The 27,471-nt window shown below is 48.3% G+C and overlaps 1 protein-coding gene and 2 long non-coding RNA genes across 5 annotated transcripts in view; 2 read left to right on the forward strand and 1 right to left on the reverse strand.

Moving 5' to 3' along the window:
* Positions 1-955, reverse strand: part of LOC111820260 (uncharacterized) — a 22,143-nt gene extending 21,188 nt beyond the window's left edge. Inside the window, exon 1 of the long non-coding RNA XR_002823814.1 lies at positions 742-955. This is a non-coding gene — a long non-coding RNA (uncharacterized LOC111820260). The remainder of the gene's footprint in view (positions 1-741) is intronic.
* Positions 956-1,027: 72 nt separating this feature from the next.
* Positions 1,028-20,396, forward strand: LOC111820261 (uncharacterized). The gene is made up of 3 exons (XR_002823815.1): positions 1,028-1,056; positions 10,510-10,586; positions 18,800-20,396. It is a non-coding gene; the product is annotated as an uncharacterized LOC111820261 (long non-coding RNA).
* A 3,608-nt stretch (positions 20,397-24,004) lies between these two features.
* Positions 24,005-27,471, forward strand: part of PTPRE (protein tyrosine phosphatase receptor type E) — a 112,516-nt gene continuing 109,049 nt past the window's right edge. Inside the window, exon 1 of one of the 3 annotated variants that reach the window (XM_023730058.1) lies at positions 24,005-24,436. The gene's annotated coding sequence lies outside the window, so the exon portion shown is untranslated. The remainder of the gene's footprint in view (positions 24,437-27,471) is intronic. The other 2 variants (XM_023730057.1, XM_023730056.1) reach the window with 2 other exon arrangements.

Here is a 27,471-nt window from a genome sequence, read left to right on the forward strand (position 1 = left end):
TGGATGGTTGAGTGGATGGTGGATGAGAGGATGGATGGATGGATGGATGAATTGATGGATGGCTACATGGATAGATAGGTGAATGGGTGGAAGGTGACATAGTTGAATAGTGGGTTGCTGAGGATAGAATAGTAGGCAAAGACCAGGTCATGAAGGCCTTATAAGGAGCTTGAGCCTGGTGAGGAAAGCCATTAAGGGGTTTAAGCAGAAAAGTTACAAATGACATCTGTAATTTTGAAAGCCTCCTCTGGTTCCTGTAGATAATGGGCTGGTGGAGGTACACAACTGGAAGCAGGAAGACTGGTTAGGGACTGTTGCAATGAGAGACAACGGTGACCTGAAATTAGCTGAGTGGCAACAGGGATGGATAAAGTGGGCAGTTTCCACAGGTTTTCAGAAAGCACAATCATCAGGCCTGTATAGCTGTTAGATGTGTAGGGTAGGAGAGTGAGGCATCTAGGGGACCCCCATCTGATTGTGCAGCCAGGGAGCAGCAGCACCTTTCATCAAGGCAAGGGAAAGGAAGAGGGGTTATTGTGACTGTCACGGCCCCTGGAGCATTTTGTGGCATTTATCTTTCCCCTCCTGCACCCCAAGGGCAGACCCCACACCTTACTCCTTCTTGGCTGTACCCCTGGAAGTTAGAGAAGTGCTGGGTACTTGGCCAGTGTTTGGAGTTGTTGGACTAACGAGTGATACAAAGTCGGGATTAGACCACCTCAAGGGTCCGTCCTTCCTTACCTGCCTCATGACGGTACACGAGGGACAGCAGGTCAGGGTGGAGTGGCAGAGGGGACCCTCCTTAGCTGTGCTGCCCCTGAGACGGTACACCCAGGGATGGGCAGGTCCATGTGGCAAAGCTCCCAGTGGGGCGGTCCGAGGGGACAGCGTCTGTGTCTGGTTTCAGGCCGCAGGCTCTCTGTAATCACCACCAGACCCTCAGCTCCTTCCCACCAGCACCATGTCCCACTCTCTGCTCCACGCTCTTGCCTTGAGGAATCCCTTTGTCATGACAGATGTCATAATGATGCCATGTGAAGCAAGCCGACTTGGATGGTGAGTGTGTCCGCTTGCACCACAGGAACAGGGTTTGGCAATGAACAAGAGACCCACTATTATGACATGTCCTTGGGGAAGTAGGTCAGTGTCCCCAGATGGTCAGAGAGGGAACCAGCATGAGGTGTCTCGGCCGCAGGACTTCCTTTTTCTCAGGTCCCTGAAAGTGGGTACAGGACCCCTTTGGTTTTCCTGTCAGGAATGTGTCTCCTTCCCAAAGTCTCCCACTCCCTCCCTGCTCCCCTGCTTGCTCTGAGGTGCCATCCCCGTGTGTATACCTTCCATTCTGACTTGTGGTGACCCCGTGTATGTTAGAGTAGAACTGTGTGCTCCAGAGAGCTTCCAGTGGCTGATTTTTTGGAAGTAGATCACCAGGCCTTTCTTCTGCGGTGCCTGTGGGTGTACTCGAACCTCCAACCTTTTGGTTAGCAGCTGAGCACGTTAATTCTTTGCACCACCCGAGGCCTCCCAATAATTTAGACCCCATTAGTTTATAATTTGTAATAATCATTGAGATAAGCTTGACCAAAAGCAACCTTCTTGAACTTGCAGAGAAAGGGATTGCCAAGCACATTAGAAGCATGAACACTATTGCTGGGATGATGTTTGCATTTAAAAGGACCCGATTTTTCAAGTGGACTTAAGCAGTTTCTCCAAAGCTGTTTAGGGCGAGGCTGTCTCTGGAGTCAGACTCCGTGGGTGTGAGCCTTTCTCAGCCCCCGGCCAGCAAGGTCACCTACCGCTTTCATTCTCCTTCCCCTTCCTTGGAAAACGCACACACTGGCCTCGCAGGCTGCTTGTGAGGATGAAGGGGATGACGCTGCGAAGCTTCTAGCACGATGCTGGATACGCCACAGGGGGCAGCGCCTGCACCTGTTATGAATCTGTTCAGGGCAGATTTAGGAGCTTCTCCTGGGGGCTTCAGAGACGTACAGACATCAAAGGCAGGGTCTGTCCTCACGGAGAAGGGAGGACGACGTGGACTATCTCTCCATACGATGGGAAGTGGTAAAGACTGGAGGAACGGATGGATGACAGGAACCAGCCAGGAAGGAGACCGGCGCCCCTGGCCTGGCAGGCGTGCCGGCACCCAGCAGACGTGCCCCGTGGACCCAGTGTGCTCGGCGCTGACCGGTCACAGGATGGCATCTGAACGGGACTTTGAGGGCGGGTGGGGTGTAAGTGGGAGAGTGGACATTCCCCTCCGGCGTCTGCAGTGTGGACTCGGCACTCCGGTACCACAGACACCCATGGTGAGTGCCGAATCAGATTCAGGACGAGGGGCCGAGGGGCAGCTCAAGAACGTGCATGGGACTGGGAAGCCTCCACTATTTGCCAAGCCGGAAATCCTACCTCCCCTGTAGCAGGGCCTCTACTGACGCCTCCTAGTCCGGGGCCTTTGGTCACGCCTCTGAGCGCACTTAAACCTCCCAGGATCCCTCAGGTTCAGGACTCAGCTCCAGCCGACCTGCCTGCTTGGGGTCCACTCTGACCCTCTATGCCACCTGATCCCCTCCCCACCTCAAGCTCCTGGAGCCCCCAGGCCCACCCTCCATGGCCCTTGCTACTACTGCCTTACTTCCCGATTCCCCCTGCCGGCATGTGGTCCCTGGAACCTGGGATGGTCCCAGTTACCTCTGATCCCTGGCTCAGTAGATGAGGAGGCCACCATAACCCAGATTTCACTGTAACGTGTGTGCAGTTTGCTCCGGGAGTCAGAGATACGAGGCTTCTTAGACAAACACGTGGCTCCCTCCGGCCCTTCTCCCCGCTGTCTGCCGTTCAGACGGTGCCAGCAAAGGGCTTCCCAGGCAGAGCTGTGGGCTCAAGAGAGGTCCTCGTCTTCCCCACGTGTCCGGCGTGGACATGGCCTTCTGTGGGGCATAGAAGTGCGTTTTTCAGCCCACACAAACGAAAAAGCTCAGCCATTCAGCAGAACAGCCAGCTGCAGTTTGGTTATTTCACATGGTCGTTGGTGACGGCGGCTCCCTTTCGGAGCGGGGTGGGCAGAGAACAGTGTTTGGCTTGTTGGGGGATGTTTGTAACGGCACCCAGCGTGGAGAAAGGAGAATGTCCCTTTAGAGGCCTTCTTTTTGGGGTAGGTGGGGGGTGGGGATGTGGGGCTAGAGGGGAGGGTTTGGTGAAGCCAGCGGCCATCCTGTCTCTGCACAAAGACGCCTCTCTGTCTGCCTGGCCTCGCCTCTCTGACAAGCCGGGATCGTGGGGGAACGGGACCCTCCCCTCCCGGGAGCCCAAGACAGGCTGCGGGGAGACGTGGACCAGGAGTACAGGCTGCTGCTGGCACACGCAGGGAGAAAAATCAGAAAACCAGCTGTTGGCGAGTTGATTCAGACTCACGGCGACCCCGTGTAGGTCAGAGTAGAACTGTGCTTCGTAGGTTTTCAATGGCTGATTTTTCAAAAGCAGATCGCCAGGACTTTCTTTCCAAGGTGCCTCTGGTAGACTTGAACCTTCAAACTTTTGGTGAGCAGCAAGCACGTTAACCGTTTGCGCCACCAGGAATTCCCCTTTAAAAGGGAAGGCCCGCGGGAGACCGCTCTGTGACGCACGTGTCATTGGATGCCCACGTGCGGTGGAGAAAACAGCTCCCTCCTGGGCCACCGACCTCTGGCCGTGGGAGTCCCTCTCCCCCGTGCCCGTTTTGTCCCTTCTCAGCTGCCATGCTTGGTCATTATACATTTATTGGGGTGCTGATTGATTTATTGTTGTATCCCCTGCAAGACGAAGCCACGCTCGACAGCCTTCGACTTGACTTGTTCACTCTCTGTCCCTGGATCAACACGGTGCAGATGTGTGTGAATGAGCGTGTGTGTGTGTGTACAAGTGTGCGCGTGCAGGTGTGGCAGCCACGGGGTTGTGGATGATGTCTAGCTGTCTGGCGGCCCGCTCATGGCCCCAGCCCCAAGCACTGTCTCTGCTGACTCTCGCAGCCTGGGAAAGCCTGGGGCCCTGGGCTGTGCATCCCTCTGGGCCAGGCAGTGGTCCTGTGCCTCGGTGCTGTCTGCAGAGCAGCCTTGCCCATCTGCCTGTAGCCACGCAGGCAAGAACCGGGGAACTGTTTCTCCTGCCTCGAGGATCAACAGCACCCACCTTCATCTCTCCCCGTCACTTTCCATCCTTGGAAAAGGTGTTCAGCTTAATTTTCTCAAAGCGCGTGTCAGGGTGAGCACCGGCCCCTCGGTTTTAGAATCTTCCTCTGGGGTTACTCCGCCTCTTTGTACTGAGACGGCACCTCGCAAAGCCTCTAGTGGGTAACGAGTACTACCGGCCATTACCCACCCCAGCTGGCAGGTCCTCTTTCTGCTTGATTAGATTTGTAGAGATATATCTTTATAGACCCCCACACGTCTGTCAGTTTGTCATATTGTAGGGACTTGCGTGTTGCTGTGATGCTGGAAGCTGTGCCACCAGTATTCAAATACCTGCAGGGTCACCCATGGCGGACAGGTTCCAGCTGAGCTTCCAGACTAAAACATACTAGGAAGAAAGCCCTGGCGGTCTCCTTCGGAAAAGAATTAGCCAGTGAAAACCTTATGAACAGCAGCGGAACGGTGTCAGAAGATGAGCCCCTCAGGCTGGAAGGCACTCAAAAGATGACCGGGGGAAAAAGGATTGTCACAGCAGCTGCAACAATGGGCTCAAGCGTAACAACGATTTCGAGGATGGTGCAGGACCGGGCAGTGTTTTGTTCTGTTATACACAGGGCCGATAGGAGTTGGAACCGACTCGATGGCACCTATCAACAACAACAACAATTTTTATAAATGATATTTCTAGATGTCACTAAGAAATAAAGAAGTTCTTTATTCCGTTTTCTCAGCCCTTGGCTAACTGTGGATAGTTCTCAAGTTTAAGAGAAAGGCTTTCTCCTTTATTACAAAACTTTATTGCCTTGGACACTCTTTTCGTATTCAGAGTGTGCTCCAATTACATGCAATTAAGCCACACTAAGATGCAGGCGGGTAACGCTTGGGCATATTACTTCGGAGAATGTAAACTCTGTCATGATTTTTTTCTAAAAGCTCAGAACACAGGCTCGTCTGCCAGCTCCTAGGCATTGCGTTTTGCAAGGAAGGCTGGAAACTCAGTCTCGGCATCCCCCACCCACATCTGGATCCTTGGCAGGCCTCCCGTTTGTTCTCCAGCTGAGATGCCATGGAAGCGTTTGGTTTTTAAATGCTTCAAGGCCTGATTTTTCAGAAACCTTTGAATATCCTGCATTTGACTTCTGAAATTTGGCCCAGGAAGGATGTCCTTAATAAGAATGTCGCTCCTATAACAAGTGGATTTTACTTCTTAAGAAACGTCTTTAATTTGAACTTCCATAACGATGTTTTCATAATTATCACACGGCATGAGGGAGATGCTGGCTCTCTTCATTTATCCTTCTTGGTGTCACAAGATCGGTGAGGATTTGTAAGAGAAGAAAGAGGTGCTTCGATTAATAAACCCCATGGTAACTAAGGAGCCCTGGTGGCATAGTGGTTAAGTGTTTGACTGCTAACCAAAAGGTCGGCAGTTTGAATCCACCAGCCACTCCTTGGAAACCCTATGGGGGCAGTTCTACTCTGTCCCACAGGGTCGCTATGAATCGGAATCAACTCGATGGCAGTGAGTTTTTTAGGATAACTAATAGGACTGCATCTTTTTTTTCCCGTCCTGTGGCTGTTTTAAGTACTTCAATTGATTCACGTCTCTGTGGAAATGTGAAAAAAGCGTGGATCCAGTACGTGCACTGCACCAAAGTTTAGTGATTTTCTGGTACAAATTGTGCGCTCCTTTTTATTCCTTCCCAGATGTTTGCAGTGGGAAGTGAGGGCCGTCCCTGCTGTGAGGTGTTTATGTTTCTTTCTATGCGGGAGGAGTAACGGCTTCCTTTTGTATTCCTTCTGCAGTTTATATCAAAGCGTAAATCTATAAATGACCTCCTTTGGTATTAAAGCATAAATTTACATGTATTTTAGTGGGGAGATTTTAGATCCCAAACCCAAGCCAGCTGCCATCACAGGGACTCTGACTCATGGCCCACATGGTCAGAGTAGAACTGTGCTCCATAAGGGTTTCAATGGCTGACTTTTCAGAAGTAGATTGCCAGGCCTTTCTTCGGAGGCACCTCTGAGTGGACTCAAACCTCCAATAGTTCAGTTAGCAGCTGAGTGCACTAACTATTTGCACCACCCATGGATTCCTTGTTATTGTTGTTAGGTGACGTCGAGTCAGTTCCGACTCATAGCAGCCCTACATACAACAGAACGAAACACTGCCTGGTCCCGCACCATCCTCATAATAGTTGCTATGCTGGAGCCCATGGTTGCAGCCGCTGTGTCAATCCATCTCCTTGAGGGTCTTCCTCTTTTTCGCTGACCCTCTACTTTACCAAGCCTGATGGCCTTCTCCAGGGCTGATCCCTCCTGATAGCATGTCCGAAGTACGTGAGATGAAGTCTTAGCATCCTCACCTCTAAGGATCATTCTGGCTGTACTTCTTCCAAGGCAGATTTGTTTGTTCTTCTGGCAGCCCACAGTATATTCAATATTCTTCATCAACCCCATAATTCAAAGACGTCAATTCTTCTCTGGTCTTTCTTACTGAATGATAAAACGGGCTTAATTTGCACTAAGTGGGAGAACCTTCCCCAGGGCAGTGGAGTCTGGCCCTGTAGACCTCGTATCTGCCCAGCACCCACTGGGCCTGTCCGTTAGCAAAATACCACACTCTCTCACACTTGGGCCATGCCTCTGGAGACCTGAAGTTTCCTGTCTTTGGTCACACCGGGCCCTTTGCCTGTACTGCCCTCCTCCTGGCCCCAGCGCTGAGGGTCCCCAGCAGCCCCATGGGCACATCTGTGCAGCTGCTGGGCCCACAGTGGCCTCCTGCTCGGCACCTGCACTGGCTGTGAGCCAGCGATCAGGTCAGAGCTGGCTGGCAGGGTCTTGACTAAGCGTCACAGCAGCTCCACGTGCAGACAGGCATACGGATCCTCATGTTCCACGGAAGGAGATGGAAGCTTCCACCATTTCCGTCCTGCCGGCCAGTGTTGTCGATGCCTCATCTCGGTCACTTGTGCCGTTTACCTCCAAGAAGGATTTGAAACAACTTACAACAGGATAACTGACCAGCTTCTGCCGAGTTAATTCTGAGTCATGGTGACCCCATGGGTCAGAGTAGAACTGTGCTGCGTAGAATTTTCAAGGCCGTGTGAGCTTTCAGAAGCAGATCACCAAGCCTTTCTTCTGAGGTTCCTCTGGGTGGGTTCAAACCACCAGTCTTTTGGTTAGTGGCTGAGTGCTTAACCATTTGTGCCACCTAGGGATCCCCACAACACGACAGTAAGACAGAATGAAATTTGACTGCAGACACCCCGTGCGGGAAGGCAGAGCGTCTTGTATCAAGACAGGGCGGAGTGCGAGAGGGTAGTTTGTAATCCGGGTGGAGCCGGGTTTAGATGCTGTCTTCCCCACTCGCCAGCCGAGCGACCTTTGAACGTCTGACGTACTCTTTGAACTCCACTTTTCATATCTATGAATTCTCAATAATAATAACTGGGTCATTACAAGTATTAAATTAAAATGAATATTTTTGGAAGCACCTTGCGCTAGAAGGCATTCAATACGTGCCAGCTCCCTTCTGCTGGAGATAAGATGTTGCAAGTGTGCCTTAAATTCGGCCCTCAGCTTCCTGGTTGACAAGGCAAAAATGAAAACACAATAGCTTGCATTGTTCGAGTCTGATTAAAGGAATGTTCCCAGTTTTTCAGGAAACATGAACACTTTCCTACTGCTGGGTTCTAAGAGACTGTATTTTGGAGACCTGAGTAACCCTGTGGACAGAATTTTCAACGGTGGTTTTTTTCCCCTCTCATAAGACGGAAAAATCTCCTTTCTGTCTCTGTAGCGTGTATTAATGCTTCCATGAAGAAGTATGGATTGGAGGACATAATAATAAGTTAATTATGGAGAATTAATGCCTTGGAGCTACAGTTAAGTAAGTTCTGTTCCTCCATTTCTTTTCTGTCTCTTTTTAGTGGAAATCCTATAATAACGACATGAAAGCAGGGGCAGTCTGGGGTGAGAGAAGAAATCTCTCATTCAGCCAGCGCTCACTGATGCCTCCTGTGTACGGTCCATCCGTGAGCACAGGCGACAGAAATATGCTCCACCGACTTTGAGGGTCCCTGAGGGATGCAGGAGGTGACGTCTTGTTCCAGGGTGCTGTGTATTCTTGCCCTAGGCATTTGTAAAGGAGAGGGTCAGACTGGAGGTCTTTTCTGCTATAAAAGCACACATCTGTAGAATCATAGTGAGTTTCAACACTGGGGTAGTCGAGAACTGAGGAGTTCTTCACACACGTTGTCAGCGCCCTTGTGAAAGAGTGTTCACAAGCAGTTGCAGCTTTGTTCAAAGAGTTTGTGGCAGCAGGGACGTGCTTTTCAGGGACACAGGCTCAGGGAGGCACAGTTGTCTCGTTCTTTTCCCCGTCGACAAGAGTTTGGATTAGCTTGCAGCCTTCGGATGAATGTTCAAAGGATTGAAGTTGAGTTTATTGTTTTTCCATGTTGTTGTTGGGTGTTGTCAAGTCGGTTCCGACTGCTAGCGACCCCGTGTCCAACAGAAGGAAACACTGCCCAGTCCTGCGCCATCCTCACAATCGTTGTCATGCTTCAGCCCATTGTTGCAGCCACTGTGTCGATCCATCTTGTTGAGGGTCTCCCTCTTTTTCGCTGACCCTCTACTTTACCAAGCGTGATGTCCTTCTCCAGGGACTGGTTCCTCCTGATAACATGTCCAAAGTATGTGAGACAAAGCCTCACCAACCTCGTTTAGAAGGAGCATTCTGGCTACACTTCTTCCAAGGCAGATTTGTTTGTTCTTTTGGCAGTCCATGGTATATTCGATATTCTTCGCCAACACCATGATTCAAAGGCATCAATTCTTTGGTCTTCCTTATTCATCGTCCAGCTTTAGCATGCAGATGAGGCAATTGAAAACATCATGACTTAGATCAGGTGCACCTTAGTCTTCAAGATGACATCTTTGCTTTTTACTGGAGGCCTGGTGGGCAGTGGTTAAGAGCCACGGCTGCTGACCAAAAGGTCAGCAGTTCGAATCCATCAGCTGCTCCGTGGAAATCCTGTGGGGGAATTCTGCTCTGTCCTATAAGTCGCTATGGGTCGGAATCGACCAGACAGCAATGGGTTTTTTCCATAGTGGAACTTAAAAAACACCATCCATGTATGGGCCTGGGGAAGGAGTCCTGGCTGGTGTCCTTCCCTCGGCCAGCTGGGTCTTGACCACGCCCCCAGGCATCGCCTGGGAACTGCTGGCACCAGAATCCTGGGATTTTCCTGATGCTTGGGCATTATTGCCCAGTGGTGAAGAGCATGGCATTTGACATCTGATCTGGCTGGATTTGGTTTCTGGTCAACCTCTTACAGCCTGTGTGACCTTGTACCAGTTACTTCGGGGTCATCAGGAAGATTAGATGGGACACTAGAGGGGGAGATCATACATCCTTAGCACCAGCTCACCAGTTGCCATTGAGTCGACCTCAATTCACGGTGACCCCATGTGTGTCAGAGTAGAACTGTGCTCCATACGGTTTTCAATGACTGGTTTTTTGGAAGTAGATTGCCAGGCCTTTCTTCTGCAGTGCCTTTGGTGGTTTGGTTGGACTCAAACCTCCAACCTTTCAGTTAGCAGCCATTAACTGCTTGTAGCGATTAACTTTACACAAAGGACTTAATATCCTCAGTAAATGTGATTATTAGGTAGCAAGGGGGTGCAGCGCTGACCCCCGTGCCCGTGGCTACACCCACTGCCGCCCCCGTGGTACAAGCAGTGGCCTTTCTGTCCTAGCCAGAGATGCCCCTGGTGGGGATCTCATCCTGTGCAGTGTAAGGCACGTGCACCAACATTGTCTCGTCGGGAAGTCACAGTGAAGTAGTAAGGGACGAGGTCCTTGATGCACAGAGAGCGTGGTCACCCAGATGGGAAGGTCATCCAGTCTTCCGCAGCGTCAGCAGGCAGGGCTCCGGCTTGGGGACATGCAGGCCACCACTTCCTCCCTCCCTTGGGCTGTGGGTGTCAGGAGACACCAGGGGCCACGCATGAGGGCGGCGAGGCGTGGGGTTTCCCAGGAGACCACCATCAGCCACACACCTCCTTCAGCCTCCAGCATCTCTGCAGATGCCTGGGACTTTTACACAGTGTGGTCCAGCAGGTCAAGGGCATACAATTCAAGCTGATCCCTTGAGCGGTAAAGACAGAAAATAATTTTCCTTGAGAACGACAGTGCACTGCAGTGGAAGCGGATGGGTGACCTTTCTAGGTAGACACAACAGAATGCCAGTCAAACATCACACTTTTGTTACAGTACGTTGTTCCAGAACGGAGAGCTGCATGTTTCTGCGACAATGCTGTTTTTGTTTTCCAGTGAATGCCACAGTGTTCTTCCACGTGGAGGAGGGGACCGTGACTGGTGCACAGAACTTTTTCAGTGGGCAAGGAAAAGTAGGTGTTTGTCCTCGGCAATGCTTATCAAGCTGGAGGACATTTTTGATCATAGCTCAGGGATGTACGAATTCCCCGAAAGCTTACCTTGTGTTAAGAATTCTATGTTAAATGGAGATATTTAGCGTTTCCTCTTTGAGACGCGACATTGGGTGCTCAAGAGGGTCTCTGCTCTCTCCCTTCCTTTGTTTTAGAGCCAATTTCTTCTCTGTGCATTTGACATTCTTATTAATGAGCTCTTTTCAATTGGTCAGGTCAGACGGTTAGGTGGGGGGAATCATTAAACCAAAATATTGGCAGATATTTGGCAAATTTGCCAATTTAGCAAAATAACTAATTAATCAGCAGCTCTTTCCCTGATCTGGTTTAATCATTTCTTTCTTAGAAATATTTAACACACTTCTCCGCTCTGGGTTCCATGCCCCTGAAAGAGTTGTGCCATTATCAGAATGGCTTTCTCCCTTGCTTTGATGCTAACGTACTTTCTTTGTCTTTCAGTAACTTGCTCTGGGTGTCTGGGAGCGTCGTCCATACAAGTACTTCTTGGTGGCTCTGGTGACCTAGTCTTAGTGAATGGCAGACTTTCCACCTACACTCCCACGCCAGGCCCCCGACCAGGCCTGAGGTCACCCTGACTCCTTCCCTCCGCCTCCCATTCATTCTCCAAGGCTTGGGGGTCCTGCCTCCTTGATCTCTCAGCAGTCCACAGCTCCATGCTCACCGCTGTCACCTTCACAGGGTCCTCTCCATCCCTCCCCTGGACTATCCATACAGCCTCCTTTTTGGTCATGGGTCCTAGGTCCACACTGAGCCCCTCCTGTCCTTTCATCCCCTTCCCTACTGCCATGGGGACCGTTCCCACACAGAGAGCAGAAGGGCCAAGTCAGACTTGCAAGCCTCTGCAGCCCCTCCTGAGGTCAATGCCTCCCAGCTTCTCCATGTCTCCACCTACCTCACCACCTCCTCCACTCCACTCTAGATCACTGGCATGATGGTGAATTCTGTGTGTGAACTTGTTAGGCTCTGGGTCCACCTGCCCCACCACCTCCTCCACTCCACTCTAGATCACCAGCATGATGGTGAATTCTGCGTGTGAACTTGGTTAGGCTCTGGGTCCATCTGCCCCACACTCCTCCACTCCACTCTAGATCACTAGCGTGATGGTGAACTGTTTGTGAACTTGTTAGGCCCTGGGTCCACCTGCCCCACCACCTCCTCCACTCCACTCTAGATCACCAGTGTGATGGTGAATTCTGTGTGTGAACTTGTTAGGCTCTGGGTCCCAGTTTGGCCAAGCACTAATCCAGTTGCTGTCATGGAGCAGTTAAAACCAGTTGTCATTGAGTCGACTCCAACTCATGACCAACTGATGTGTGTCAGAGTAGAACTGTGCTCCATAGGGCTTTTTCAATGGCTGGTTTTTTGGAAATAGTTCTCCAGGCCTTTCTTCTGAGGCACCTGTGCGTGGACTCAAACCTTTCAGTTAGCAGCCGAGTGCATTAACTGCTTGCACCACCCAGGGACTCCCATGGAGTAGTTACGGGTGATTACGTCAGTTGGCCTTGGGTAGAGCAGGTTACCTTTTGTAAGGTAACTCAATGTGATGCAATCAATCCATCATACCAGTGAAGGGTGGATCCTAAACCTAAATAAACACTTCTGAGTTATAAAAAGACCAGGATAGACACAAAGACACACAGAGAGGAAAACAGACACCATGTGAGGATTGTCGACAAGCAAAGGAACGCCAAGGACTGCCAGCAGACCTCAGAAAGTGGGAGAGAGCCTCAGAGAAGGAAACGATATGGTCGAGACACTGATTGGGACTTTTAGCCTCCAGAGCTGTGAGAACGTAAATTTCTGCTTTTTAAAGACTCCCTCTTGTGATATGTCTGTTACGGAAACAGGAGGAGACTAAGTATCTGCCCCGAGCTGGGTTCAGTGGTGGATCCTTTGGGGGTGTCTCATTTATTCACCCAGCGAGGTGAGGATTATTGTCCCCATTTCACAGGTCAGGAAACTACAGCTTAACATGGTTAAGTAACTAGTTCCAAGGTCAAAGCCAGGATTCACATCATTTGCCACTCATGAAATGCTCCAGGCACTCTAGCTTCCTTGCCTCTGTTGATGTTGTTTGCCTGGGAATCTTGTTCTAAGCAAAGATGCTCTAACTTGGCCAAGCGCAGGGTAGGTGCTCCTGCTTCCGTCTTTCACAGCCCCCTGGGCTTGTCACACTCCTAATGCTCATCCTCGGCATTTCAGGGATCTGTTTATGAAAGTTTGTCTCTTGGGTTTCTTTTACGGTAAAGACCTTGAGGTTTGGGCCATGTACTTTTTTTTTTTTTTTTTTAAATCTCTGAATCCTCAACACTTGGCATGGCATGGGCGCTTAGTAGATGCTCAATAAATGTGAAAAAACCAGCTCAACACACAGATCCAGTCATCCAACTAGTATTTTCTGGGTGACTACTGCGTGCACAGAACTGTTTATATCATGAAGAAATTCAAGGTAAAGATAAAAACCAAAACCATTACCATCAAGTCAATTCTGACTCGTGGTGACACCGTGCCCCCTGTGGTACAGAATAGAACTGCTCCATAGGCATTTCTTGGCTGAAATCTTTATGGAAGCAGATTGCCAGGCCTTTCTTCCCTGGTGCTGCTGGCTGAGTTCGCACCACCAACCTTTACGATAGGAGTTGAATGCAGACTGTAAACGCCACCCAGAGACCCTATAACAGGTTTGCATCCGAAAGCACCAGACCAGCTGCCGATTGTCCTGGGGTAACTGTCTGTGCCTTCTTTTCTTATCTGTAAAATGGGGAGTGTACCTGCCCACATCATCTGATAGCTGGGTGCCATCAAGTCAATTTTCGACTCATGGCAACACAATGTGACAGGGTAGAACTGCCCCATAGGGTTTTCCAGGCTGTGATCTTTATGGAAGAAGCCCTGGTGGCTCAACGGTTAAGCGCTTGGCTCCAAACCGAAAGACTGATGGTTTGAACCTACCCAGTGCGTCTGCAGGAGAAAGGCCTGGTGATCTGCTTCTGTAAAGATTATAGCCAAGAAAACCTTAGGGGGCAGTTCTACTCTGTCCTGTAGGGTCGCTATGAGTCAGAATCGACTGGATGGCCCTCAACAACAACAATCTTACAGGAGCAGATCTCCAGTTTTGTTTTTTTTCCTTTGGAGCCACTGGGTGGATTCGAACCACTAGTCTTTCAAGTTAGCAGCCGAGTGCTTAACCATTTGCACCCCCAGGGCTCTTTGGCCTACATCATAAGGCAGCTGAACACAGGACAGGCCACCCTTACACACACACCCCTGGGGCTGGGCGAGCACCCCTGCCCCTTGGAAGGGAGCACGTAGAATCACATTCCAGTGTTCCTGAATTCCGTGCTGACGATAATGATACAGACTGCGGGGGACGGATGGAAACTCAAAGCCATTTGTACTTGCAGAAGGGATGTGTCTGGCTTGCTAATTTGCAGTTTCCGAATCCCAGGAGGGTGCCCCTGACTGTGGGGTCCTTAGAGAAGTGTCATTATGTGTACTTGAGGCAGGGTGAGGAGGGGCTACGCATCAGAAAACGCTCATAGCAAGCAGGCAGGGAGGCACGGGGATCTGGGCTAAACAGCTGCCTGTGTATAATTTTTAAAAGTTGCCAAACATTTAGAAGTCCTGCTTGCCGGCCATAAATTGATGGAATGCACGGTTGAGAAAATACATGTCTTTCCAGCAGTAACGACGTTGTTTTAAAGACTTCACCCCTTTCCAAAGTGACTTGAGGCCCCAGGGCAGGCAGAATGAGATTCTGCCCAACTCCTCCCCGTTCAGGAAGCATCCCTCCCCCGAGTTCAGTCCCTCCTTCTAGCCTTTCTTTCATGCATTAGAAAATACAGAAATTAACAGCTTTGCTGATGCCTGGAGGGTAAACAAGCAAACTGTGAGAGTTGGCAGAGCGTGGGGATGAGATCAGTGAGACTCTGAAGCCGAAACGTTTTGCACTTGTGCCCCATCGTTCCAGTTACCACCTGGAAGCGGAATGAAGCTGTTCTTTGATAGAACACAGAAACCGCCAAGGAGGCCACCGCAGAGATTTCATCGGTCGATTTCCATTGCATTTCAGTTTTCATAACTGGGTCTCTGTTATTTTCTTATCTGCAGTGATGCTACTGTTCTTTGACCAGTCCACCTAAATTCATAGAGATAGCCATCGCTTGAGGGGGCCTGGGGCTGAGTGCTTGCTATTCCAAGTGCTCCGATGAATTTATCAGGACAACTCAATGTTGTTGGGGGAAAAGAGGAATCTAAGAGAACGAGGTCAAGAGGGAGGAATTTGGTCCTGGGGTTCTTATCCTTCCCAGTAAGATTGCTTCACGGCCAAAGTTCGTGGAATCTGATGGCATGATTTGGGTGTTTATTTGTGTGGCTTTGTTTTATAAAATTTTAATCCATCATAAAAAGGTGGTATTTCAGATGCAATATACAGGTAAAAATGTGCATACGTTGTTGTTTGCCATTGAGTCGATTCTGACTCATGGCGACCCCTTGAGTTATCGAACCGAATTGCTCCCTAGGGTTTTCTTGGCTGTGATCTTAGTGGAAGCAGATCACTAGCCTTTTTCTCCCGTAGTATTTCTGGGTGGGTTTGAACAACCAACCTTTATGTTGCAGTTGAACGCAAACAGTTTGCATCACTTAAAACCAAAAAAACCAAACCCGTTGCCATCGAGTCCATTCCAATTCATAGCGACCTTATAGGACCGAGTAGAACTGCCCCACAGGGTTTCCAAGGAGCAGCTGGTGGATTCGAACTGCTGACCTTTTGGTTAGCAGCCCAGCTCTTCACCACTACGCCACCAGGACTCCTGGGACCTTAAAAATGTGTATATAAATGTCTTAAAATACAATGCAAATGTGCACCCCAATTTTTTTTACATGTTGCTACACATTTAAAAAAGGGTCCTGGTGGTGCAATGGTTAAGTACTCAGCTGCCAACCAAAAGGTCATTGGTTCGAACCTACCCAGCTGCTCAGCTGGAGAAAAGACCTGACAACCTGCTCCTGTAAAAAGATTACAGCCTAGAAAGACCTATGGGGCAGCTCTGCTCTGTCCTACAGGGGTCGCTGTGAGTCGGAATGGACTCGGCGGCACTCAACAACAACACCACATTAAAAGACTAGCTCGTATATACAGCCTCGGCAACACAAAGCCTGCCTACTCGCGTGTTCCTGATGCTTCAGACCAAGGCTGTGTGTGAGCGGCCTTTTACTTTTGTCTGTGTTTGGAAAATGGGCCAGTTCCGTCCATCTCAGTCCTTTACAAGTCAGAAATAAGTTTAGTTTTTTCCCTTCCATGAAGCAGTCCCAACTGACTGATTCTCCATGCTGTAGTTTTGCTTTCTGCTTTGCTAAGTCTGGATGCACAGTGAGCTGGCTGGGTCTTCCCATATCTCGTGAGCCATCAGGACCAATCCCTGCAGCCTGGCCACTTCCTGTAGGAGCTCGGGCCCTGGGACCTGGCCCGCCCACCCTGTCCTCCTAGGGTCCTCTGTGTGGATTTCCCCTGTTCCGATGATGTCAGCCTGCCTCTCTTCCCAGGTCAGCTCTTCTTCCTGGAAGCCGAGTCGCTCCTCCTCTGTGCTCCTGGGACACCAGCTGCAGCTTCTCTGCCAGGCTGGCCCAGGCTTCTCTGAGCTGAGCTCCTTCCTGCAGATCCACTTCTCCCCGAGAAGTATCTGCTTAGGCTGGGCCTTTCCGGATCTTTCTGGGACATAGACCATAGTGGAGCTCTCCCTGGGGTCAGAAGGGATTTTATGAAAATTTCTGGTATCACAGTCACCCTCAACATGCCATTGGGATGACTCGGACTCATGGCGACGCCATGTGTGTCAGAGCAGAACTGTGCTCCACGGGGTTTTCAGTGGCTGACTTTTCCAAAGTAGATCACCAGGCCTTTCTTCTGACGTGCCTCTGGGTGGACTCAAACCTCCAACCTTTTGGTTAGCAGCTGAGTGCATTAATCATTTGCACCACCCTCTCAGCAATCCCCTCCCTGAGTCCTCTCTACGGGCAGGCCATGGGCCAGACACTGGGCATGTGTAGACAAGACAGTCCCCAGCTCTGAAGGAGCTACAGCTTCCCTGGAGGAACAGAGACACAGCAAACAGGCAAACATCAATAGCAACGTGTGCTGGCTTCCCCTGCGGCACCGCCACTGCCCTCTTAGCTGTAGGTGACCTTGGAGGAGGAACTCACCCTGCCTCTGTGTCCTCAGCATTAAAACGGGACTCCCCTCCCCACCAGGGTTGTTGTAAGATGAGGGAGAGATGCGCTAAGCAGACGCTGAGACTCTAACAGGCTACGTGAATCCAGTATCTTCTCTTTCTCTTCTTGGAGGGCTGTGCTGTTCAAGATACCACCGGGAACCTTCCTGTTTATGCAGCGAGATGGCGCATTGACCCGCTCTTCTCCCTCCTGACAAGAGCAGTTCGGTCCCCAGGAACCAAACTCTCCACTCTCGTATTTTTAATGTGCTTATTTCAGCATTTTCAAACCCTTTGCTAAGTGTTACAGTAGCCCGCTTCACCAGGGCCTTAGGCTAAAGGAAATGTTCACTTGGTAAGTGTTTGCTTTAGAGAACATTTTGGTTCTGTGGTGTTTGTTCTAATTCCGTCCTTAGAGAAACTGACAGCTGTGGTTTCACATGAACAGGGCTCAAAGCCATACAAAATGTCATCTGATTGTGGTTCCCCCCGCTCAGCGTTGCAGGAATTTTTAAGAAATAATTAAAATAAAACCCTTAGTCAAAATTGTTTGTGTTTGATTGAGATTTATCCAGTCATGTGTATTAATTTGTATAATCACCGAAGTGACAGGGTGCCTAGCTCTAGCCTGAGGCTGTTTCTTTCCTCGTGGTTTTCCGTCAGGTTTGACTGAAGCCTGATGCCTCTGTCTGCAGCCCTGCTCCAGAGCTTCTGCCTATCTCTGGGGCTTGTAAATTAAAGTGTCTCGGCGTGATGTTTGAAGATAAAACCAAACCAAACCCCTTGCCATCCAGTCGATTCCAACTCATAGCGACCCTACAGGACAGAGTAAAATGACCCCATAGGGTTTCCAAGGCTGTAAATCTTTATGGAGGCAGACTGCCACATCTTTCTCCCGGGGAGCGGCTGGTGGGTTTGAACTGATGACCTTTCAGTTAGTAGGCAAGCGCTTAACCACTGTGCCACCAAGGCTCTTTGTACATGCTGCATTAGCTATTAAAAAAAAAAAATGTGTGGATCTAAACCTGACTCTACCCTGCAGTGGTGCTGATGTGTAATGACAGCTGAGCATGGTCTCCGCCCAGGGCAGAGGGCAATCTGACAGCCCAGTGCTAGGCTGCCGTCCTGACCATTTGTACAAGGACACAGAGCTATGCCCATCAGCTCAGGCGCAGACAAACAGAATGCATATCCATACAGTAGAGTATTATTTAGCCATAAAAAGGAATGAAGTACTGATCCACGTTACAACATGGATGAACCTCAAAACGATTATGGGGTTCCTCTCAGGGATGATGAAACTGTTCTCAGAATAGATTATGGTGGTCATTGCACAACTCAGTGGATACGCTAAAAATCACTGAATGGTATGCTTTAAACAGGTGAACTTTGTAATATGTAAGTTACATCTCAATAAAGCTGTAACCAAAAAAAAAAAAAAAAAGAAAGAAAGAACACAAGAGCTAAATTAATGGGGATAATCAAGCTGGATAATGATTAAGCTAGAAAACTGGGGTGGTAGGGCGGCCCCAAGCCAGGTTTTAAAAGGCTGTCTCTAGGGGAGAGGGGGTGAGGGGACTGTCTTAGGGGGAAAGGGACATGGTAGGCTGCAGCAGGAGTGGCTGACTGGTGGCTTGTCTGGGTGGCTAGACACCAAGATCTTTGGGTCTATGTCAGCGGCCACACACACCATCAACTGACAATCAGATATGACAATCAGATATGACAGAAGAGTCCAGGGAAGGACGCTGTTGAAAGCCAATGATTGCAACTAAAAGAAGTTATCGCCAGCTAGCTAAAAAGGCCTCAAAAGACTCCAAACCACAAAGCAAAAAATGAGCAGGTTCAACTAGTGATGTAGTGAAAGATGCAGCTAGAATTAGCAAAGAACATCCGTTAACCAGAAAACTAACTCTTTTCCTTTCTTTCTTTCTTTTTCAGACTATAGCCTTCATTCTCCTTTGGTGAGTACAAAACTTTCAAAACATTGTTTCTGACGTACAGTGAGCCAGCTAAAAGGATGTGTAGGATAAAATTGTCAGAGAAGCATCATCTTCTTGAGAAAGAGGGCCCTATAGTCAGTGTGTTATATTTTAATTTTCTGCCTTATCTTGCTCGAACAGGCTCATAGCACACATTTTGTTACATCACTTTTGGGTGTAAAATGTGGCCCAGCTGTTCAGTACCCTGAGCTGCATCGTTGTGAGCACGCTTCCATGTCCTTCTCTTCCCGACTTGTAGTAACTGCTGGAAAGGCCTCGCCTGAGCTGAGCGGAGCACGTTGGGGCCGATTAGGGAGCACAGTGACATTGCATTGATGGTAATTGCTTCTTAAATTGATCTGCTGTGGGGCGAACTGCTGAAAACGAGCTTTTTCTGGATTGCACATTTAGGAAAAATGGTTGTCATTGCACAATTTTTTTGCTTTTTGGGGTCCATGGCCTTGATGCCCTTGTACTTAGGGAAAGAAAACTTGAATCACAATAGGCTTTTCCCTAAGGAAACTGATGGAAGACCATCGAAGGGTAAGCAGCTCACGGGACGCTATGTGTGTGCTCCCTTGGGTTCATGTGTACCTTGGGGTTCATGCATACCTTTGGGTTCATATGTACCTTTGAGTATATGTGTCACTTTGGGTACACGTGCACCCACATGCTGTGTCTAATCACTGAAATGAGTGTACCGTGGTGTTGGCGACTACGGTGTTACACTTGTTAAATGCATAACCGTTCTTGCAATAGGTTATTCTTGCAGAATGATTTTGAGGTCAATGAGTCAATTCCTTTTCTGGGGCTGGCTGCCTCTTACCTGCCTTTCCCAGCCAGTGTGACTGCATGGCACCCTTTTACCTGGGCAGAGGTGTTCGTGGTTATTCCTGGTGTGATAAAATGCACTTCGTTGACATATACTGTTTCTCCTACCTCAGTGATGAGGGCTGAATGCCGTCAAAAATTTATCAAGCTGGAGTCCAGGAAAGCCTCCATTCGGTTACTACCTACGAAACAACCCTGTGGTCCGTGTCCTCAACTGCATTGTCACTGGGTGTTGTTGACTCTGAATGGTGCACTCGACTTGGGTAAATGTCAACAGTGGGGCCAACGAGAGGGCTCATGACTGAAATGAGGTGCAGGAGAATAGAGACTTAATTATGGGAAGTCTGCCCTCCCTTATTGCCTTGGAATCCTAAGCAAGATTCCACTTGGCTATGAGTGTTGCTCACTTGCGTGGTGTGAGTGGATAGTGAACATGGCGTTCGTCAGAAGCACTGGAAGGAGTGCCTTATGGAATGTGCCTACCAAGCTGCAGTCCTTGGGTGAACGCAAATGGTGAACGCACTCTGCTGCTGACTGAAAGGCTGGATGTTTGAGCCCACCCAGAGGTACCTTGAAAGAAAGGCCTGGTTTTCTACTTCTGAAAATCAGCCGTGGAAAATCCTGTGGAGAACAGTTCTACTCTGACACACGTGGGGTCGCCAGGAGCAGAATCAAATACATGACAGGGGGTTTTGTGTGTGGGGTTTGTTTGTTTTCACGATGTTGCAATGAGATATTTGAGAGCCAGGCCCCACAGACGCGCCTCCTTCTGAGACACAGGGCACAGATTACGGGGTGTTATGGTGGCATGGCCTTCTCTGGGTCTCGGCTCAGCACCAGCCCTCCACACCCTATCTTGCTTTCTGCCCACTCTAGTATTTCCTTACCTCTTGGCAAGTTGTCCCGCTGCCTGGCGGCGGGTCAGCGGCTCTCCCAGCTGAGCAGTGCTATGCCAGCCGCGTGAAAAGTTCCCTCACTTCTCCAGCATTGTCTCAAAACCAGCGGCAGACTCAGAAACGAGCGCCCCGCCAAGGGGCCCGAGCGTTTGTGCGGGGAGCAGACTCCTGGCACCCCGTTTCCACCATTGACACTTGGTATCCACAGCAGCTGTGGGCAGTGCCTTTCCTCCTCCGGGCCAGTCCTTCCCCCCATTTCAGTACAAAAGCAAAGTTCTGCTTTAGAGAGCTGTTGAGCTCTTAGATTAAAGGACTTGTGATTCCAAGAACTTTCACCCCGATGTGAGGAGAGGGTGTAGAGCTTGTGAACCTCACGTGGGTGCTCCCGGACTTGCTACCAGGGTCCGGAGTCTCCCTGCCGGGCCTTTGGGACACCAGATGGGCCTTTTAACCTATTGCATTTTCGTTTCTAAGCATTTGAGACTCATTTCAGAGCTTCAGGATTTCAACGAATAGAAGGGAACTAATTTCTAATCTGTAGGATTAGTCAGAAAAAAATGTTAACTAAACCGTTCACCTGGGACAGGAGCGGAAGCCTCCGGAGTGTCACATGCTCCGTCCACAGCTGGTGGGCCTCGTCCAGACAAGCAGCCCATGAATACTTGCTGAATAAACACAGGGACCTGTGGGAGCTTCCTTTTCTCTCACAGTCACTTCCTAAGATTACTGTGACGTTTAAGTGGAAAGGCCCAAGTAAGCGTTTAACAAATGTTAGCTGTTGTTATCACTAAAAGGTCCCTGGGTGGCTCAGCTACTAGCCAAAGGTTGCCGGTTCGTATCCACACAGCAGCACCAGGAAGTAAGGCCTGGTGATCTGCTTGCATAAAGACTGCAGGCAAAAAAACCCTATGGAGCAGTTCTACTCTGCAATACACAGGGTCTCCGTGAGCTGGAGTTGACCTGACAGCAACTGAATTTTTGGTTTCTTTTCTTTTTTTTTTTGCTACCATTGCTCTTGTTATTACTTGTTGTTAGATGCCATTGAGTTGGTTCCAACTCATAGCGAGCCTGTGTACATCCTGTGCCATCCTCACAATCGGAGGTATGTTTGAGCCCATTGTTGCTGCCGCTGTGTCAGTCCATCTCCTTGAGGGCCTTCTTCTTTTTCACGGACCCACTACTTTACCAGGCATGATGTCCTTCTCCAGGGACTGGTCGCTCCTGATAACATGTCCAAAGTAAACAAGACGAAGTCTCACCATATTTGCTTCTGGGAAGCATTCTGGCAGTACTTCTTCCAAGACAAGACAGATTTGTTCATTCTTTTGGCAGTCCATGGTATATTCGATATTCTTCACCAACACCATAATTCATATGTGTCAATTCTTCTTTGGTCTGCCTTTTTCATTGTCCAGCTTTCACACGCATATGAGGTGATTGAAAAGACCATGGCTTGGGTAAGGCACATTATAGTCATCAAAGTGACATCTTTGCTTTTTAACACTTTAAAGAGGTCTTTTGCACATCGACAGGGAACTGCCGGAAATTCAAGCTGGATTCAGAAGAGGACGTGGAATGAGGGATATCATTACTGATGTCAGATGGATCTTGGCTGAAAGCAGAGAATACCAGAAAGATGTTTACCTGTCTTTTATTGACTATGCTAAGGCATTCAGCTGTGTGGATCATAACAAATTATAGATAACATTGTAAAGAATGGGAATCCCAGAGCGCTTAATTGTGTTGTGAGGCAGTTGTTTGAACAGAGCAAGGAGATTCTGCATGGTTTAAAATCAGAAAACCTGTGCATTAAGGTTGTATCTTTTCACCATACTTATTCCATCTGTATGCTGAGCAAATAATCCAAGAAGCCGGAGTATATGAAGAAGGACGTGGCATTAGGATTGGAGGAAGACTCATCAAACAACCTGTAATGTGCAGATGACACAGCCTTGCTTGCTGAAAGTGAAGAGGACCTGAAGCACTGACTAATGAAGATCAAAGACCACAGCCCTCCGTATGGATCACACCTCAACATACAGAAAACAAAAATCCTCACAACTGGACCAATAAGCAACATCAGGATAAAAGGAGAAAATATTGACATTGTCAAGGATTTCATTTTACTTGTATCCACAATCAACGCCCATGGAAGCAGCAGTCAAGAAATCAAATGGTGTATTGCATTAGGCAAATCTGCTGCAAAGGACCTTTAAAGTGTTGTTATAATCCACATCAACAAAAAAGTATGGCAACTGTTTCCAAGTTTTAAAAACTGCATCGAACTGGTAGGCATGTATGGACGGGTGCTATAAAGGATATCAAATGAAGTTCCCTTTTCTAGCAGCAAAAAAAAAAAAAAAAAAAAAAACTTCTACATTAATTAATATTTGACGTTCAAAAATGGAGTCAGTTTTCTTCCCTGTCGAACGGGGTTAGGACGAGTCTCTGTAGCACAGTTACCCATTCTTGCATAATGCTTTTTTGCTTTTTTTTTTTAAGCAAAAAAAACAATAGACTAGCATTTAACAATAGATTTGGGGGAACAAGGCTATAGTTTGTGTTGATGGTCCAACAGGACCAAAGTTCCATGCTGGAGAACGCCCACAACTCAGCGGGTCTCAGTTGTCAGAGTATTTAAGTCATGGAACGGAGCTTCAGAATTGAGAATTTATGGAAGACACATAATTCATTGAAATATAATTTCAGTATTTCTCCAGACTCTTTGAGGTCTTATATTGTTATACCTAAGGGTACCCACCAGTAAGTAAAATTAAAATGATGCAGTAACTCGACTGTCTCACGTTCATTCACGAAAATACCAAAGGAATAACAGAAAACTAAATTAAAGTTCTGATATTAAGTAACAGTGAATTTCGATTGTAAAATTAATGTAGAATATTCATTCACTAGCCTTCGCCCGTCACTTTCAGCACCTGTGATCTTTCTTGTCCGAGGTCATTTTTCTTCTTTGCTGTTGGAGGGGAAGAACCTGAAGGTTTTGAAGTAAAGTGCAGGGTAAAGCACTGTGTCCACGCTTCCAGCTGCGTCAGCTGAGGTTACATTTCAGCTGGGAGGACAGGAGCCGTCCACCCTGGGCTGGCCTCTGTACAGAGGGATCTGCAGAAAGCAGTGAGACACACGGTGTGCGTGACACTTGCTCATATATTTGATTCCTGTGTTCTTCCTTTGCCGTGTTCTTGAGTTTTTGATCCCTGTCAGTGGAGTCCCTGGGAGGTGCAAAGAGTTAAGTGCTTGACCCGACACAGGTAGTTCAACACCGACAGGTTGGTGGTTTGAATCCACCGAGAGACAGCTTGGAAAAAAGGCCTGGCTATCTACTTCTAAAAGATCACAGCCATTGAAAACCCCGTGGAAAGCAAACTCTGACAAACATGGGGTCACCATGAGTCAAAACTGACTCTACGGCAACTGGTATGGATATTTTTCTCTAACGGATTCCACGGGTTTCCTCTCTGAGCAAAATTTGCCTGTCTCAACACCGGGGTGGTTATTCTTCTGCATACCGAACTGAGAAGCGGACGGTACACTGGAAGAATTCCTTTAGAAGTGGTGGTGACGAACAGATTAATCCCTCCTTTATTTCCATTTCCATTTTCCCCCAGGAAAGTTTCAATGTTCTTCCAAGAAGCACCTCCTAAAAGGCATTTGTCACATAGCAAAAGCCTGGACGTTTAACAGTCACAGCTTCCACTTAAGAGAAAACAGGAACCCAAAGTTCCTATATAAACTCATGTCTCATTGAGCTGACGGCAGTGCAGAGGTAGAGTTCTTGTTCTAGAAATCCCTTGCTGCTGACAGAAAACATGGATTCTCCAAGGCCAAGATGGGTTCCCAGCGCCAGACCGGTAGGAAAGGAGGTACAGGGGGGGCGGAAAGGGAAACCTTTTTTACCGCTTTGAATTTTTGTTGTGGTTGCTTATAGTATAATTTCTAAAATATTTAAAAATCAGGCTAAAGAATATTATCAGGAAGCCTCCATTAAATGAAAATTTGGCAAGCACCCCTGTTAACTTTGTCCAACGCTGGTGCAGGAAATCTGGGATTTATGTTTCAGGAAACCATTTCTAATCCACCACAGCTCAGCCAAAAAGTGCGCTGGGGTTGACAGAGAGGAACTGCCTGCGTTGGGTCTGCCGGGCCTGGCAGACCGCCGGGAATCAAAGGTGATGTTCACCTTTCTAGAAAAACAATTCCCAACCGTTGTTAGGGCCTAGGCTAGCTGGCTGACCCAAGAAAAGTCACCCATTTTTAGTTGCATGTTTCCTATTTTTACGACCAAAATCATGATCTTAATTTTCCCTGACAACTGAATTTGTGATGTGGCATTTGAATTAAAAATGTCACCCTGCGTAGGTGTGAAGTCCTGGGAAGCAGGACAAGGAGCTTGCCTTCAGGTTTACGTGGCCAGGCCAGCGTTTCGTGTGTAGGGTTTTCCTGTCTGTGTCGTTCAAATTCCAGAAAACAGATGGCTTGGTCGGCAGCAGGGCCCGTGGCAGCTGCCCGAGGAGAAAAAGAAAACTCGAAATTCATAAACCATTTGGGCATGTGAGTTACAGAGAGCTTTCTCAGACCCATTGAGCTGCTGTGTCAGGAGCGGGGTCTGGTGACAAGTGGCAGGCATGTGGACACAGGGGAACTCGCCCTTCACTGCACTAGATCCACCGGGGACCCCTGTGCATATTGTAACATAAGATGAGACAACATTCTGCTCAAAACTCTTGGCGTTTAAAACCACTTACTATGATGCAGAGTTTGGGATGAAGTATTTAAAATGTTCGGAGATGCAGGATCCCTGTGGAATCGCTAAACCAGAATGTGTCCCATCATGGATTCTCTGAGTAGCTTTCCTCCTTGTTTTGAATAGAAACAATTGTAAGCAAAAACAGAACTTGGATTCACATTATTTTACGGCGGCCAACTCAATTCCAACAACTTGAGAAAATATACACTGATGGTATTTAACAGATTTTCAACAACTCTACCTAGATCTGCTGTTGGAAATGGTGTAGATGCTGTGTTCAGGCGATATATATATATTTTCTTAAGCTACCATGTTGCTACTGAGAAATGAGTTTGTCAAAAGCAGCATGTTGGTGGAATTTATTATTCACAAAAACAGGACTTGATCTATTTCCTCTTTTGAATGCCTTATACTGAAAACAGTAAGTGCATTTATGCCAACACATCTGTGTATAGAGTGCTTCACAGTTTACAAAGCTCGCTCAAGTTCACGATCTCGTATGAGCCTCCTGGATATCTGGAGGAAGTCGAGATGTGTGTTCTCACCTCCTCCATCTTGAGGATGAGAAGAAAGAGACCTAGGCAGACTTGGAGGAGTGGGTTAACAGTGTAGCGGGTTATTGCTGCTGTTAGGTGCCATGGAGTCGGCAGCTCATGGCGACTTTATGTATAACAGAGTGAAATGCTGCCTGGTCGTGTGCCATGTTCATGATTGTCGGTGTGTTTACGTCCATCGTGTAGTAGATGGGGACACTCTTGTCTCCTGCCCTCTCAGTCCGATGTTCTCACCAGTATTCCTGGGTTCCTCTCCAACTTTAAAACCAGTCAGCTCTCATTATCACCCCCAAAGGTGAGTGCCAGCCCTGTGAAAAGAAAATAAAAGTTTCCGTTATGAACAATATTGGTTTACAGTTACGCAAGTGAGGAAGAACATTAACAAATAAGAACAACCTTTGCACACGTCCTGTGGATCCTGCAAACAGTTTGCTGGTAGATGACTATATTTTGGAACAATTTTATGATCACTTGAGTTGATCTTGGCCAGGGTTCAAAATTATTTCCTCGTGTTATCTGCTGACGGAATCCAGCTTTCTAATCTCTTTTTGCACACTTGCCACATGTCCTTTCCATGGGGTCACTAGATTGTTCACTCGTTCAGTGGGGCTTATCAGGCATCTCCCGCAAGCTCATAATTGTGCAAGGTCTCCAAAAATAAAGTGGTAGATCCACATTCTGATTTCCAGAAATATTGCCCATGAGGCTGATATTTGAGTCCATTCGTTAGCAAACGTTGATGTGTGTTTTGTGCGGGGGACTAGAAAAAGATAGGCCAGAAACAGAGCTTAGTTCTAGAAAGGTGAATGACTTGGACTTGTTGCTTCATCTCCGAGTCACACCTTCTTTGTCTAAAAAAATTAAGGGCTGGATGAGAATTTTTTAAAGGTCCCTTCAAGACATAGACCCATGGTTTGATGATAGAATTCTCACCTTCCAGGTGGGAGACCCAGGTTTGATTTCCAGCAATGCACCTCATGCACAGCCACCCCCCGTCTGTCAGTGGAGGCTTGCGTGTGGCTAGGATGCTGAACAGGTTTCAGTGGAGCTTCCAGACTAAGACAGACTAGGAAGAAAGGCTTGGAGATCTTCTTCTGAAATCAGCCACTGAAAACCCTATGGATCACAACAGTTCGGTCTGCAGCCCGATTGTGGGGATGGCACAGGACCGGGCATGTTTCGTTCTGTTGTGCACGGGGTCGCCATGACAGCAGCTAACAACAATCCAAATAGAAAGCTCCATGATCTGGGTTGAGGCTTACCTGGATTTTCGGTTAACAGCAGATATCCCTCTAAAGCAGCTACTGAAACGTGTTGACCATAACTGGGGCCAGCCGCCTTCACTACCTTCCCTTCCAGGATGAAGTTTGTGTGCGTGACGTAAAGGCTTTATAACCTTCGCTGTGAAGAGGAGGCAGCTGTCGTTTGGTGCTGTCTCTTCACGTCTCCCTCATTTACAGGTGCTTTCTCGCCGCCCTCTTCCGGAAGCAGGGATGCATAACGGAAAGTTTTATTAATGGGGAAAAGCAGTCTTTATCCTTTCCATGATGTTAGTTACATTCAGGAAGTAAAAGCTGGAAACCCA

Source organism: Trichechus manatus, unplaced genomic scaffold (assembly GCF_000243295.1).
Source record: "Trichechus manatus latirostris isolate Lorelei unplaced genomic scaffold, TriManLat1.0 scaffold00031, whole genome shotgun sequence".
Lineage (NCBI taxonomy): Eukaryota > Metazoa > Chordata > Mammalia > Sirenia > Trichechidae > Trichechus > Trichechus manatus.